This window comes from Rhinatrema bivittatum, chromosome 19, assembly GCF_901001135.1.
Source record: "Rhinatrema bivittatum chromosome 19, aRhiBiv1.1, whole genome shotgun sequence".
Lineage (NCBI taxonomy): Eukaryota > Metazoa > Chordata > Amphibia > Gymnophiona > Rhinatrematidae > Rhinatrema > Rhinatrema bivittatum.
Window position 1 is genome coordinate 6,842,821 of NC_042633.1, and position 13,939 is coordinate 6,856,759.

The window sequence follows — 13,939 nt, forward strand, 5'->3', positions numbered from 1 at the left end:
GACTCCGGAGCTCTGCCTGCCTCTGGGGACCTGCACGTGCAACAGGGAGCATTTCGGAGAATGCTACCCTGGAGGTTCTGGATTTAAGCTTTCTACCTATGAGCCTAAATTTGACTTCCAGAACCTCCCTCCCACATTTTCCTATGTCGTTGGTGCCCACATGTACCACGACAGCCGGTTCCTCCCCAGCACTGTCTAAAATCCTATCTAGGTGACGCGTGAGCTCCGCCACCTTCGCAACAGGTAGGCATGTTACCAGGCGATCCTTACGCCCACCAGCCACCCAGCTGTCTACATTCCTAATAATCGAATCACCAACTATGATGGCCGGCCTAACCCTTCCCTCCTGGGCAGTAGGCCTTGGAGACACATCCTTGATGCGAAAGGACAATGCACCATCTGGAGAGCAGATCCTTGCTACAGGATCCTTTCCTGCTGCACCAGGATGCTCTCCGATCATGAGACCTTCTTCCTCCAAGGCAGCACCAGGGCTGCCAGTCTGAAGTTGGCTAATATGTCCCTGGAGGTCTCTTCTATACACCTCTCTGTCTGCCTCAGCTCCTCCAGGTCTGCCACTCTAGCCTCCAGAGATCAGACTCATTCTCTGAGAGACAGGAGCTCTTTGTATCGCATGCACATGTACAACTTCTCACCGGTGGGTAAAAAAATCATACATGTGACACTCGATGGAAAAGACTGTTAAGCCCCCATCTTGCTGCTGGACTGCTGCCTTCATCTCAAATTTGTTCAGTTCCTGGTTAAGTTTTAGGTTGCTATGGGAGTAGGAATGTGTCTAATTAGCAGCCTTTAAATGTATTAGTGAATTCAATATATGTCTGGTAGTGGCCCACAGGGGAATGATCAAACTCTCAATAAGGAGTGGGGAATTCATGAAGTGAAGTTAAAAGGCTGTTTTTTTTGTTTTTTATTTTAAAGTGTGCAAGTGGCACCTGTCTATAAATTAAAGAATGAGCTAGGGGTGGGTGGGTGAGGGATGGGAGGGTTGGGAAAAACAAAGAGTCTAACTTTTGTTTATTTGCTGCCTTACTGACTATTAAAAGCACAAACACACAAACACACTAAATAGTATTCCCCAATAGTTAACTTCTCCCATATACTTTAAAAAAATGTTTTCCCCAATTGTCCACCTAGGGTTTAGAGTAGGTTCACAGGTCTTTAGTTCCCTGTAGAGAACCCTTTTGCCCTGAAAGGGTATCTGGCATAAACATCTATCTCTCTGTAAATTAGTAGGAGAAGGACCCTCTGGCACGATGCACGATGAGATATCATATCTAAAAGAAACTCCATTTGGGTGAAGCTGGTAGGCCTCACCAGAAAGTAAAAATCAGATATACTTACTCTTCAACTGCTTCCTCAAACTGATCCCAAAGTCTTAAAATGGCTGGGCTACATAGTGTTCAAGCATTCAATCCAGACCCTCCAGGTGGGAGGGACTGAGGAGTATGGATGGCACCTTTGTAGAGTGGTCTAATGCAGGGACAGTGGCATCTAGTGGCTAGACCCGGGGGGGGGGGGGGGTGCCTGCCACATGGGTTTTAGAGGCTTTCTTATTCCACCTCAAGCCCTCTTGGTTCTCTGGGCAAACCACCCTGTTTAGTCCCAGAGTCCAATTCCCCGGAATGTCCATTTCACAAGTCTCTAATCTTAGCTTATCCTCTTTGGGCTGGATCTCCATTTTCTTACCATTCCTGGCTTTCTCAGTCTTTTTCTCTTGCTGATGGGTAGTGGCCCAATTTTCCCAAACTGGTCTGGCTTCTCCTCCATCTGCTGGACCTCAGGACTCCACCTCTACCACCACCTCAGTGTTGTCCATCACCATAGCATCTCCCTTGACGTCTCTTGCAGGCAACAATCTGAGATCTAAATGAACACAAGGAATTGCTATCATTAAAAAATTTCCCCTGATGCAGGGTATGAGACACGGACCCATGTCAGGGAGTTTTGTTTTGCTGGGAAATCAGATAAAGTGAAAAAAAGAAAAAAAGAGAAAAGTCTATATTAGCTGATGATTATATATAAGGCAAACGAAGGTATCTTATACTGGGAGTGCCTGGTATGATGGCCACATAGATGGTATAAAATGTTTGGGGGAGGAAGATTTATTGTAGGTTGAAATAGAATATATCATCTTTATTTCCTATTTTGTTGGAAATGAATTCCCACCTCTAACAAGTAAGGACTCTACCGACCACCACATTCTGAGTTCTATTGCCCGACCAGGTCCTCATCTAGCATACAACTTTCTGTCCTACTCCCATACCATCATCTTGTGTACGAGTCTTGAAGTGAGACTGAAGATTATATAGTTGCCTGCCTCCTTGTTCTATCATTTGAGACCAGAATGACATCTACTCTCCAGGCTCTTGGAACCTCCATTGACTCAGACTAACCAAGCATATTCAATTCAAATAATCACAGGTATTAAACTAGATCACAATCAGATTAGAGAAGATGCCTCCCATCACTATCTCTGAACAATTTTTCAAACTGTTTTCCATGAAGTCATACCAGTTTTCAAATCTGCGTGTAGTCTTCATGCCAAACAATGGCGCTGGTGTTGAGCTTGATGTCCTTACTGCCGGCTGCTCCAGAATCACAGTGGCTGATTTTTACATAAGAGAAGGAGCAACTCAAAAGCAGGGGCAAGCTTACAATTTCTTGTGAAGCTGGAGGATTGCCTTTCTGGTAAAAAAATATATATATATATATCTCCCAGCCTATGATGTTTTGGAAATGCAGGATCTGAGCTGAGAAAAGCAGACACACTTGCATTGGTGTTACAGTGTCAGACTGTTTACTGAGATTGTCTCTGCCCCAACTTCCCCCCTTATTTGCAGATGATACCTAGCCTTTGCAATATACATCCAAATGAAAACTGAAGCATTTCTTTTATATACAGTAAGATTTACTAATCTACAGAAGTATTAGGCACCTACCACAATGTAAAAAATGGTACTTCAATCCAACTGATCAAGCTTTCTTATGCATATTCTGCCCCAGATTACAGAGAAAATGTTTTTTTAAATTAAAAATGTATATTTTATTTACTGATGAGCGTAGCTTTAAATTATACTATAGACTTTCATCCTTGATGACTTTTAAGCTAATCATTCAAGAGGGTAGGTGATACAGTCTTGCCCAAACCTTTGGGTCTCAGTAGTATCATCTTGAGAGGAGATGATTGGAAGTAAAGCCAGTTGAAGGCACAGAAGATGGTTCCTTCGACTCTAGCTCAAGTTTTTCTCCCATGTTGAAGTGAGAGCCAAGGGAAGAGACTGGAGTAGATTTGAAGTCGTTCTTCTCAATGATTGCGCATGATAACTGGAACTCTTAAATCTGCCATCAATATTAGTTTTATGAACTATATCAGATCACTAGAAAGATTCAACTTTCTGTTGAAATCTGGGCATCTCTGAAGACTAGTAGGTTTTCTTGGGTTTGGCTTCAGGCATATAATAATGCAGCATCCTGGCTGTCTTATTTGTCTCAGACAAAGTGGGTTCTTTGCAAGCTGCGGGACTGCCTGAAGAAGGGACCTGTGTATGGTTTTAAAAGGTAAGGTACAACAAATTTTCTGAGTAATCAAGTATCACAAATGACAATGATGCACAGAAGCCTAGAATTTTCTTAGCTTTTGGAAACATTTAGACACACAGATACTGTTCAGCTGGCCTGCTGAGTTGTATATCACAGAGGCTGTCTGTTTTTAGCTGAACCTTCAAGGCGTTTCCCCCTTGGAATCATACCTTGGCTAATCACAAGACAAAAAGGAAGAGAAAAACCCAAGATCCAAACTGGCTTAAAATTATTCTTTTATTTATTTTGTGCAATAATAGAATATGGCATGAAAAGCAATAACAGGCAATCAATTGATTAGTGATTCTCTTCCTGGGGAAAGTTTTTCTGATAAACTGCTCCATGTAGGCAGACCAGAATACTTTCCCACAGACTAAGTTCCTAATCTCGGTCTTTATACACTTTTTTTCCTACTGCAGCTATGTGCAAATTATTAATCTATGCAGTTCTAACACTATATCATTGTTCTTTATTCTCTCAAACAACTCCTCGGAAAGTTCCCACTGTCTCACCCACATCCCCCCGATACAGTTGCCATTGCTGTTACTGGGCATTTTGCCAACCAAGTTCACGTCTGTCCTCCAGATTATGCAAGATTCCCAAAACGCCGTGTGTGCAAGATCATCTGTCACCAGTTTTTCATTAGGGCCCAAGTTAAAGCAGTAACAGCTCTTTTTGAACTGGCTAGGCCTAAAAGATTATTAGTCCTTGTATTATTGTTAACCATTATACTGCTGACACTCGACATATCCCTCTTGAAAAATCCCTACCAGGGCTTTTTCACATAGTGGGTGCACTGCATTCTGGGGTTGTTCGCCTTGGCGTAAATTCTGGTAGTGGGGTAACTGGAGCAGGTGGCATAGCAGGGCATCCAATAGCATAATTACCCAATCCCAATTTGCCTACAAATATCCAATACCCTAGAATGCATAGATCATAAGCAAAGCACAAAAATGGATTAAAGTATTGAATAAGATGTGCCCTGAGCATACACTTACAGGGCAATAGGTTGCTGTAAATCATCCAGCCATTGTTGAATGGTTTTTTCAGCTGCTGGTGCGACAGTGTTAACCTTCACGTTGGAGGGCACCTGCAGGAGAAAGATAGGTGACTCAACAGAAGAACACAAGCCAGCAATACATTTGGAAAAAAATAAAAAGCAGTAAAACTATGAACAAAACACACACAAAAAAAAAAAAAGAAAGTAAACCTTTCCAAATGTTCCCTAGTGAGGAAAACCAAGAAATTACATCTGAAAACCAAGAGCTCAGTATTTGGGGATCTTTAAGAGCAGTGAGGTCAGACACCATACGGGCAGCATCCAGGGCTCTCTGACTGGTGTCATTGATGTGTAGGCAACACCGGTCATGTACGAGTCCTCAAACTCCCCCATGAGATAGGAACAAAACATCTAAAGCCATACGTTTTGGCAGGAAAAGGGTACATAACTGTCTCATGTCAGCAGCGAGGGCTTTAAAAGCTGTTTCATATTTAGGTGACGATTTCCAACAAAGCTTGTAATCGGTGGATTTTCTAGAAAAAAGTCCATCAGAAATACCAGTTAAAAATGGGAAAGGACCAAGCAAAGAGAAGCCAAAAGACGCACCCTCAGTTAGTGGTGCAGAGTAATTCAGTAAGTACTGGGCTTGTTCAAGGTCAGTTTGTGTTAAACTCTGATGTTTATGGAAAATAGAAAGGACTGGGACCATAAATGTGAATGGGAAAGTTCAGAAATATTTCTGTGTAGGTTTATAGAAGGGGGGCTGTAAGACAGCAATGGAACATGAACCAGACCAGTTTGTGGGGAGGGATTGATGAGCAATTTTCCTTAGGGGTAGATTTTAAAAAGCCTATGCGCGCCGGGCCTATTTTAGAAAGGCCTGGCCATGCGCGTATGTCCCAGGGCTTCGAAAAAGGGGCAGGGAGGGGGTATGGTGGGGTCAGAGGCTCCCGGCAGAGCAGCCATTTGCCGCTGTGGCGGGGATCGCGTGCCGGCAGGCTGCCGGCGCGTGCAGCCTGCGCCTGCCCAGAGGCAAGCGCAACAGATAGAACAACAATTTGGGGGGGGGGGGGGGGGTTAGGTTAGGGCTAGGGGGTGGGTAGGTTAGGGGAAGGGGAAGGGAGGTTAGCGAAGGGGCCTGGGAGGCAACGGGGAAGGCTGCAGTTGTCGACGCGCGCAAGCTGCACAATTGTGCACCCCCTTGCGCGCGCACCAGGTAGCGCGCGCACATGGACACACGCGTGCAACCTTTTAAAATCTACCCCATAGAATGTTCAGCAGCACCAGTCTCATTATTTATAAGGGCACCAGTGTACTGGTGCCAGTAGGAAAAGAAAGTGGGGGCACCAACAAAATTCCTGTTTTTAAAAATCTATTCTAGTTCTTTCTACAGAAAAAAATACTATCTGGGTGTCAAACTGACATACAGATAACATATTCTGCTGTACCAGTCAGACGGTATCATTAATGTGAGAATCAAAATAGCAGCATCTGCAAGTAACAGTGTGACCAGGTATTAGCTGAGTGTATCATAAAAAATATTTCATCGTGATAATCAGTTATTACATTTCAAAGAGACATAGATATACATATTGCTTAAAAACAGTGTTTAGGTAAGCCCACCCCTAGGATATAAAAAAAACCCTGTGAAGAGAGAAATTCTGAGCACTTCAGTCCATAAAATGAAGGATTCAAGATGTCTTCCGTGGCAAAGGGTGGGCATGATTTCAAGTTATGAGGACAATGACAAATGATGTGGACAATTCTCACGGCCCAGCACTCTGGAAGTCTCTGCATCCTCATCACTATTTCAGATGTTTGTGTTTATGGATTAATACCTGGTATGAGACGAATAAAAACTGAGATTAAGTAAATAATGTAATAATCCCTGTGAACACTATCAGGTAGATTTTAAAAGGGTTACGCGCATAAGTTATGTGCGTAACCCTTTCAAAACCCCCCCTGCGCGCGCCGAGCCGATTGCCAAGGCAATTTCCTAGTGACTGAGCCATGCTATATATAATTTAGTTCAATTGTATATATTGATGTTAGATTTGCTATCTTCACTTTCTGTTCTTCCTAGTTCAACATCCCTTGTTTCATTGTAACTTATCTCTTATCGCTATCAGTAGCATTCTCGCTACATTAATAATGTTAAAGTTCTAATACCCCTTGTTCCATGTAAACCAATATGATATGATAACCTTCATGAATATCGGTATAGAAAAGAATTAAATAAATAAATAACTAAATAAATAGATATGCAGGGCTCAGGTGACGTCAGGATCGGGCGCCGCCCGTGAGTTTCCTGCTCTTGGCCCTTTAAAGCCTTGAGAGCTCCACGCACGTGTGCTAGGGGGTGGGGCCGACGCCGAGGAGGACACCAAGCCCCGGTGCAAGGAGCACTGCGAGATGGAAGGCCCAGATGGGCCTGGGGGACGCTCGTGGACACCGTGGGTGAGCAGTGCTGGGAATGAGAGAGGTTGTAGACGGGCGCGCCAGGTGAGCAGGCCCAGTTGCAGCACTAGCGTAGCCAAAAAGCGCAACAGTACTCCCCCTTCTAGGCCTCCCCCTTACCAGCCTGGGCTTCTCAGGATGGGTCCGGTGGAACTCGGCGAGGAGGTCTTTGTCGTAGATGTGGTGGGAGGGCTCCCAGGAGTTCTCCTCCGGCCCGAAGCCCTCCCACGACAGGAGGTACTCCCAAAGACCTCTGTGGTGGCGGACATCCAGGACCTCTTTTACTTGGAGGATGTCCTCAGGTTCGGCAGCAAGTTGTGTAGGCTCAAGAGGCCTTTGAGAGGGCCAGGAAAAGACAAATGGCTTTAGTAGGGACAAATGGAATGTGTTATAGATTCCCAAGGAGTGGGAAGTTGCAGCTGGTAGGTATCTGCACCTATGCGTCGGATGATTGGGAATGGTCTGATGAATCTGGGAGCTAGTCGCTGTGAAGGAAGATGTAGTCTGATGTGTTTAGTGCTCAACCAGACTTTCTGGCCGGGCTGGAATAGGGGTGCGGTGTGCTGATGAGCGTCCACAGTCTCTCCTTGATCTGATTCCACAGGCAGCGGATAGTTTGTGCCATAGACTGGGCTGCAGGCGAGGGCACAGAAAGCGGCACTGGTAGAGGCAAGCGTGGCTGGCGACCGAATACTACTGAGAAGGGTGAGACATCAGTGGCAGAGGCAACGTGGGTATTGTGGGATAACTCGGCCCATGGTAAGAGGTCAGGCCAGTTGTCTTGTTGATCATTGATGTAGGATCTCAGGAATGTCTTCAGGGAGCGGTTTGTCCTCTTGGCTTGGCCATTCGCTTGAGGGTGGTAGGCCGATGTCAGGTTCAGGGTAATATCAAACTTTTAACATAAAGATTTCCAATACTTGGCAGCGAATTGTGGCCCATGATCAGAAACGATCTCTCTTGGTAAGCCATGTAAGCAAAATACATTGTTTAGGAAGAGTTTTGCCAGCTCGGGAGCCGAAGGGAGGCTCTGTAGTGGAACGAAGTGCGCCATCTTTGAAAAGCGGTCGATAATAACCCAAATGACCGTGTTGCCCTTTGATGGGGGCAGATCGACGATGAAGTCAGTAGAGATGCTTGACCAGGGTTCGGTGGGAGCCAGGAGAAGTTGGTGGAGACCCCAAGGGCAGCCAGTTGGAGGCTTTTGCTGTGCACAGATGGGGCAGGAGTCTACATAATTGCGAGAGTCTTTAACCATGCTAGGCCAGCAGTAATGTCTTCTTAACATCTCAAGGGTCCGAGCCCCGCCAGGATGGCCGGGCAACTTTGAGTCATGGGCCCAGCCTAGGACGTGTTCCCGGAGATGGCGTGGCACCACCGTCTTCCCGACTGGTACCGTGTTAGTAACTTCGAGGGTTATGCACGCTGGGTCGATGATGCACCTAAGGGTTTCGGGCGTGTCCTCTGGCTCGAGGGAGCGAGAGAGAGCATTCTCTCAGGTGTTCTTCGCTGCTGGGTGGTAGCGGAGTTCAAAGTGGAAACGTTCAAAGAACAGCACCCAGCGGGCCTGTCTGGGGTTCAATAGCTGGGCTTCCTTTAAGTGTTCGAGGTTTTAGTGGTCTGTAAATATCGTGAACTTATGCTGTGCTCCTTCTAACCAGGGGTGCCATTCTTGAAGGGACAATTTTACCGCTAAGAGTTCACGGTCCCCAATTGTGTAGTTTTGCTCGGTGGCAGAAAACTTGTGTGAGTAGAAGGAGCAGGGTACTAAGACCCCCTTGGAGGAATATTGGCTCAGGACCGTCCCTGCTCCAATGGCGGAGGCGTCAACCTCAACGATGAAGGGGCGGTTAGGATCTGGATGCCGTAGACATAGTCCGGTGCAGAAGGCCTCTTTCAAGGTGTGGAAAGCAGATTGAGCCTTGGGGCTCCAAACTTGAAGGTTACTACCTTTCCTAGTCATGGCCGTGAGTGGAGCAGCTAGCGTGGCGTAGTTAGCGATGAGGTTTCTGTAATAATTTGTAAATCCAAGGAACCTTTGTAAGGCACGGAGACCTACTGGCTGGGGCCACTCCTGAATACCTTGGAGTTTCTCAGGGTCCATGGTGAAGCCATGATTGGAGATGATGTAGCCCAGGAACGGAAGACGAGTCTGTTCGAAAATACATTTCTCTAATTTTGCGTAGAGGCGATTATCTCTGAGGCATTGAAGGACTGAACATGTGAGCGGTGGGACTTCAGGTCTTTGGAAAAGATCAGTATATTGTCCAGATATACCACAAGAAATGAGTATAGAAGGTCCCGGAAGATCTCATTCATCAAACGCTGAAATACCGCAGGGGCATTACAAAGTGCAAAAGGCATCACTACGTACTCGTAGTGGCCGTCCCTCGAATTGAAGGCGGTCTTCCAGATGTCCTCTGGCTGGATTCATATGAGATTGTATACCCCTCGGAGATCTAACTTTGTAAAAATCTGAGCTCCTTGTAGGCTATCAAATAGTTCGCTATCCTCTAGTTGAGACCATAGTCTCTCCACAGATGAAGCTAACACTTCCATGTTCACTGTTGTTCTCGGACATGAGCTGTCTTGTCCCCATATGAAGTGGTGGAGGGTTTCTGCCTCCCTCCAGGCCATGCAGCACAGGTTGCTGAGCTCTTTGCACTTCCTGGAGCTTGGAGCCTTTTGCAATCTCTTTTCCTTCCTGCACAAGTGGTGATGATCAAGGGTGCTGATCACATGTCTGTGGACATGTTTGAAGTCCAAGGCAATGCTCTCACTGATGGGCCGATACAGTCCTGTGCGCGCGATTCAGTAAAAAATCTCCTGTGCAAGCGATTCAGTAAGTTAATTTATTTAAATTAGGGACCGCGGTAAAAAGAGGCGCTAGGGACACTAGTGCGTCCCTATCGCCTCTTTTTGGACATGAGCGGCGGCTGTCAGCGAGTTTGACAGCCAGCGCTCAATTTTGCCGGCGTCGGTTCTCGAGCCCGTTGACAGCCACGGGTTTGGAAACTGGACGCCAGCAAAATTGAGCGTCTGGTTTTCAACCTGCGAGCCGCAGACCCATTTAAAATTTTTTTTTTTTTAATTTTTAACTTTTTTTAACTTTTGGGACCTCCGACTTAATATCGCTTTTCTGTGCACTTCCCCGGCGCCGGCAGAAATTAACGCCTACCTTTGGGTGGGCGGTAATTTCTTAAAGTAAAATGTGCAGCTTGAATAAAGGGTAAAGCTAGCCCGTCGAAAACGCACGTCCAAATGCCGGTTAACAGTGCGCTCCACTGGAGCGCTCTGTACTGTATCGGCCTGTGAGGGAGCAGCCAAGCCTGCTGCTGCTGTTCCTCCTGATAGAGCCAAAGAGCAACACACAAACTTTGATTCAATACAACACAGTTCCAGGTAAAAATGTAAGTTTATTTGAGTTATAGGAGGATAGAACATCCCTACCCTTGGGTGATTCACATGCAGGGTTCGCCAATCCCTACGTGTAAGACAGGTCCAGGAGTCCAATGAGGCACCTAATAAAAATCTCAAAAATTCCTAAACTTAGACCCAGAGGGAACTCAAGCAGACAGGCTGTGTACTGGAAGAGGAAATCGCTCCCAACCCTGGTCAGGACCAACAGCCTGGGTTAGCCCTGCCTTTACTGACTGGGCCTGTAAAACAACAAAAGCTAACTCTTGACACCTCTGCACTAACCTAAATGGACTGCCTGCCAAGCTGTAGCAAAGACTTGGATATATATTGTTTGAAGTGGGCTGGCCATTCCAGACCCCGCAGAAGGAAGAGCTGTATTTGAATGGATCCTCCATTCACTCTAACCCACTGGTCCCCAACCCTGTCCTGGGAGCCCACCAGCCAGTCGGGTTTTCAGGATATCCACAATGAATATGCATGAGAGAAAATTTGCATGTCATGGAGGCAGTGCATGCAAATTTTCTCTCATGCATATTCATTGTGGATATCCTGAAAACCTGACTGGCTGGTGGGCCCCCAGGACAGGGTTGTTGACCACTGCTCTAACCTATTCTCACTCTCTCTCTCTCTATCTGAACAAAGGGCTCAACCAAGTCCTACTGATGACGTGACCGGAGGGTCCGTCACACAAAGGTCGGTAGAACTCTGGCTATGTTATCCTTCTGTCCTAGAAAAACAGCATTGAGCCCTGCTAAGGGTTAAATCTAGGTCATAAAATGTAATAAATGCTTAAGGCTCAGATATGGACAGTGCACCTAGCAGCTCAGAAATATAGCTGACATTTGTGGCTGACCTCTGAATCTTCAAAATTAACTATAGCTTCCAGAAAAATATAAATATATATATATTCTTGGAGAAAACCAGAATGCAGGTGTTGGGCTTTGGAAAGTCCCGAACTGTCTGAAATACTGAAGCAGTCAAAGATGTAGACGCATCTATAAGGTCACAGATGTGGAATTCAGAGTAGAAAAACCTTTTTTGGGGGGGGGGGGGGTTCTGAGGTCTCCATATTCTAGGTCAGCTTTATTGAGAAACAGGGGAACATTTTACATTTTATTCCGCAGAGCCAGTTGTTTTCTGTTACCTTAGAAAAAGGTTTGTTTTTAGCGAGGCTTTAGACGGTCGCCATAACACAGGGCTAGCAGCACCTCCACTGCAAAACGTATTTGCAAACCGACAGCCAGCATTGTACGGCTGACGAAACCTAGGAGGGATGAGAAAAGGGTGTTGCTTAAGTATTTGGACTTAGTTCCACGAGGTAATGAGTGATTGGACCAACTGCATGAGAACCAAAAGAAGGCTGCGCTGATTGGTTATGTGATCTGCTAATGAAGAATTAGAAGATTATTAGCCCCCGCCTAATTTGTATGGGGTCAGAGGGCGAGAGCAACTTGCCAATGCCATGTGGTTAGTTTTTCAAAATAAATGAAAAGAAAAAAGAACCAGAAGATGTAGTGTTGGTTTTCTTTCAAGCAGAATTATTTTTATTTGCTAGATAAGATGGACAAAGTTTGCTCGATGGAAATAAATAATTCCAGGGTCCTCTGACAGCTGCAATTAAGCTGCCAGGGTCGTTTTAGACCATACATCTGACAATTGGTGCCTTGAACCCGGTCTGGATGCCAGAGTCTTGGGAGCTCTTTTCTGGTCTCATTTCCATGTAAGTATGATTTTTTTTTCTCCCTTTATGTTTTTGCTGGTGAATATTTTTTTCTGTCTCTGAATTAATCCTGTTTTCTGTCTCCTCTCCTGTGGGTCTCTCAGTCCCGTTATGATTCTCAGGGACTGTCAAAAGGGGGCTTGGTTAGTGATTTATAGGCTGTCAGAATTCGTGTTGCCTCAGTGGGGAAAAGTGTGAAGTCCTCCCTCAAGGTTGCTTGCTATGGTGCTAGGGTGCACTAGATATAGAGAGGAAATGATTTCGAGATACGGAGTTCTAGAAGTATTTATGATGATGGTATGATGAAGTCCTTCTGATTGTTATTCTGGCTATGGTGTTCCAGAATTGGGGTTCACGTGAGTATGAGTCTCTGTGAACCATTTGCAATCATAAATACGCTGATGATTCAGAAGTTGTTTTGGTGATTAGCAACTACTGTGGAATTTAGAGGATTGGTTTTAGGATTAAATACAGACAGTAGAGGGCAGTGGAGGATAAGATAAATGATAAGGAGATTTTGCACAGGCATAAAATTGAGCTAAACAGTGTGGGTTATATCTGTTTTTTTGAGAATGTATGTGATACAATATAGACACGTGTGATTTGTATTAACTTTTAACATGGGGAATGTTTTTCACAAAACTCTCCAGCCATTTCAGTGGCAGCTTGTATGCCTAATTACCAGCAAATAGATAAAAGATATCTGAAAAAATGGCATGACTTGATGATGATGTTAAATGTACCTTCCAATGGAATTGCAATTTAATTTGGGAAAGTTGTCTTATTTGAAAGGGAAATTGGAGGATAGAAAAGGAAAGATTCATAAGAAACAGATAGCAGCATTTTCAGCATGGTGGCAAGAAGTTGAAAAATGTAATAAAAAATCTATTAATGCTAGACAAAAGGACTCTTTGGGAAAAGCAAAAAAAGTTAGAGCTTACAAAGAACTATGTAAGAACATAAGAAATTGCCATGCTGGGTCAGACCAAGGGTCCATCAAGCCCAGCATCCTGTTTCCAACAGAGGCCAAACCAGGCCACAAGAACTTGGCAATTACCCAAACACTAAGAAGATCCCATGCTACTGATGCAATTAATAGCAGTGGCTATTCCCTAAGTAAACTTGATTAATAGCAGTTAATTGACTTCTCCTCCAAGAACTTATCCAAACCTTTTTTGAACCCAGCTACACTAACTGCACTAACCACATCCTCTGGCAGCAAATTCCAGAGCTTAATTGTGCGTTGAGTGAAAACGAATTTTCTCCGATTAGTCTTAAATGTGCTACTTGCTAATTTTCTGGAATGCCCCCTAGTCCTATTATTTGAAAGTGTAAATAACCGATTCACATCTACTCGTTCAAGACCTCTCATGATCCTAAAGACATCTATCATATCCCCCCTCAGCCGTCTCTTCTCCAAGCTAAACAGCCCTAACCTCTTCAGCCTTTCCTCATAGGGGAGCTGTTCCATCCTCTTTATCATTTTGGTTGCCCTTCTCTGTACCTTCTCCATCGCAACTATATCTTTTTTGAGATGCGGCGACCAGAATTGTACATAGTATTCAAGGTGCAGTCTCACCATGGAGTGACACAGAGGCATTATGACATTTTCCATTTTATTAACCATTCCCTTCCTAATAATTCCTACCATTCTGTTTGCTTTTTTGACTGCTGCAGCACACTGAACCAACGATTTCAATGATGATGCCTAGATCTTTTTCCTGGGTGGTAGCTCCTAATATGGA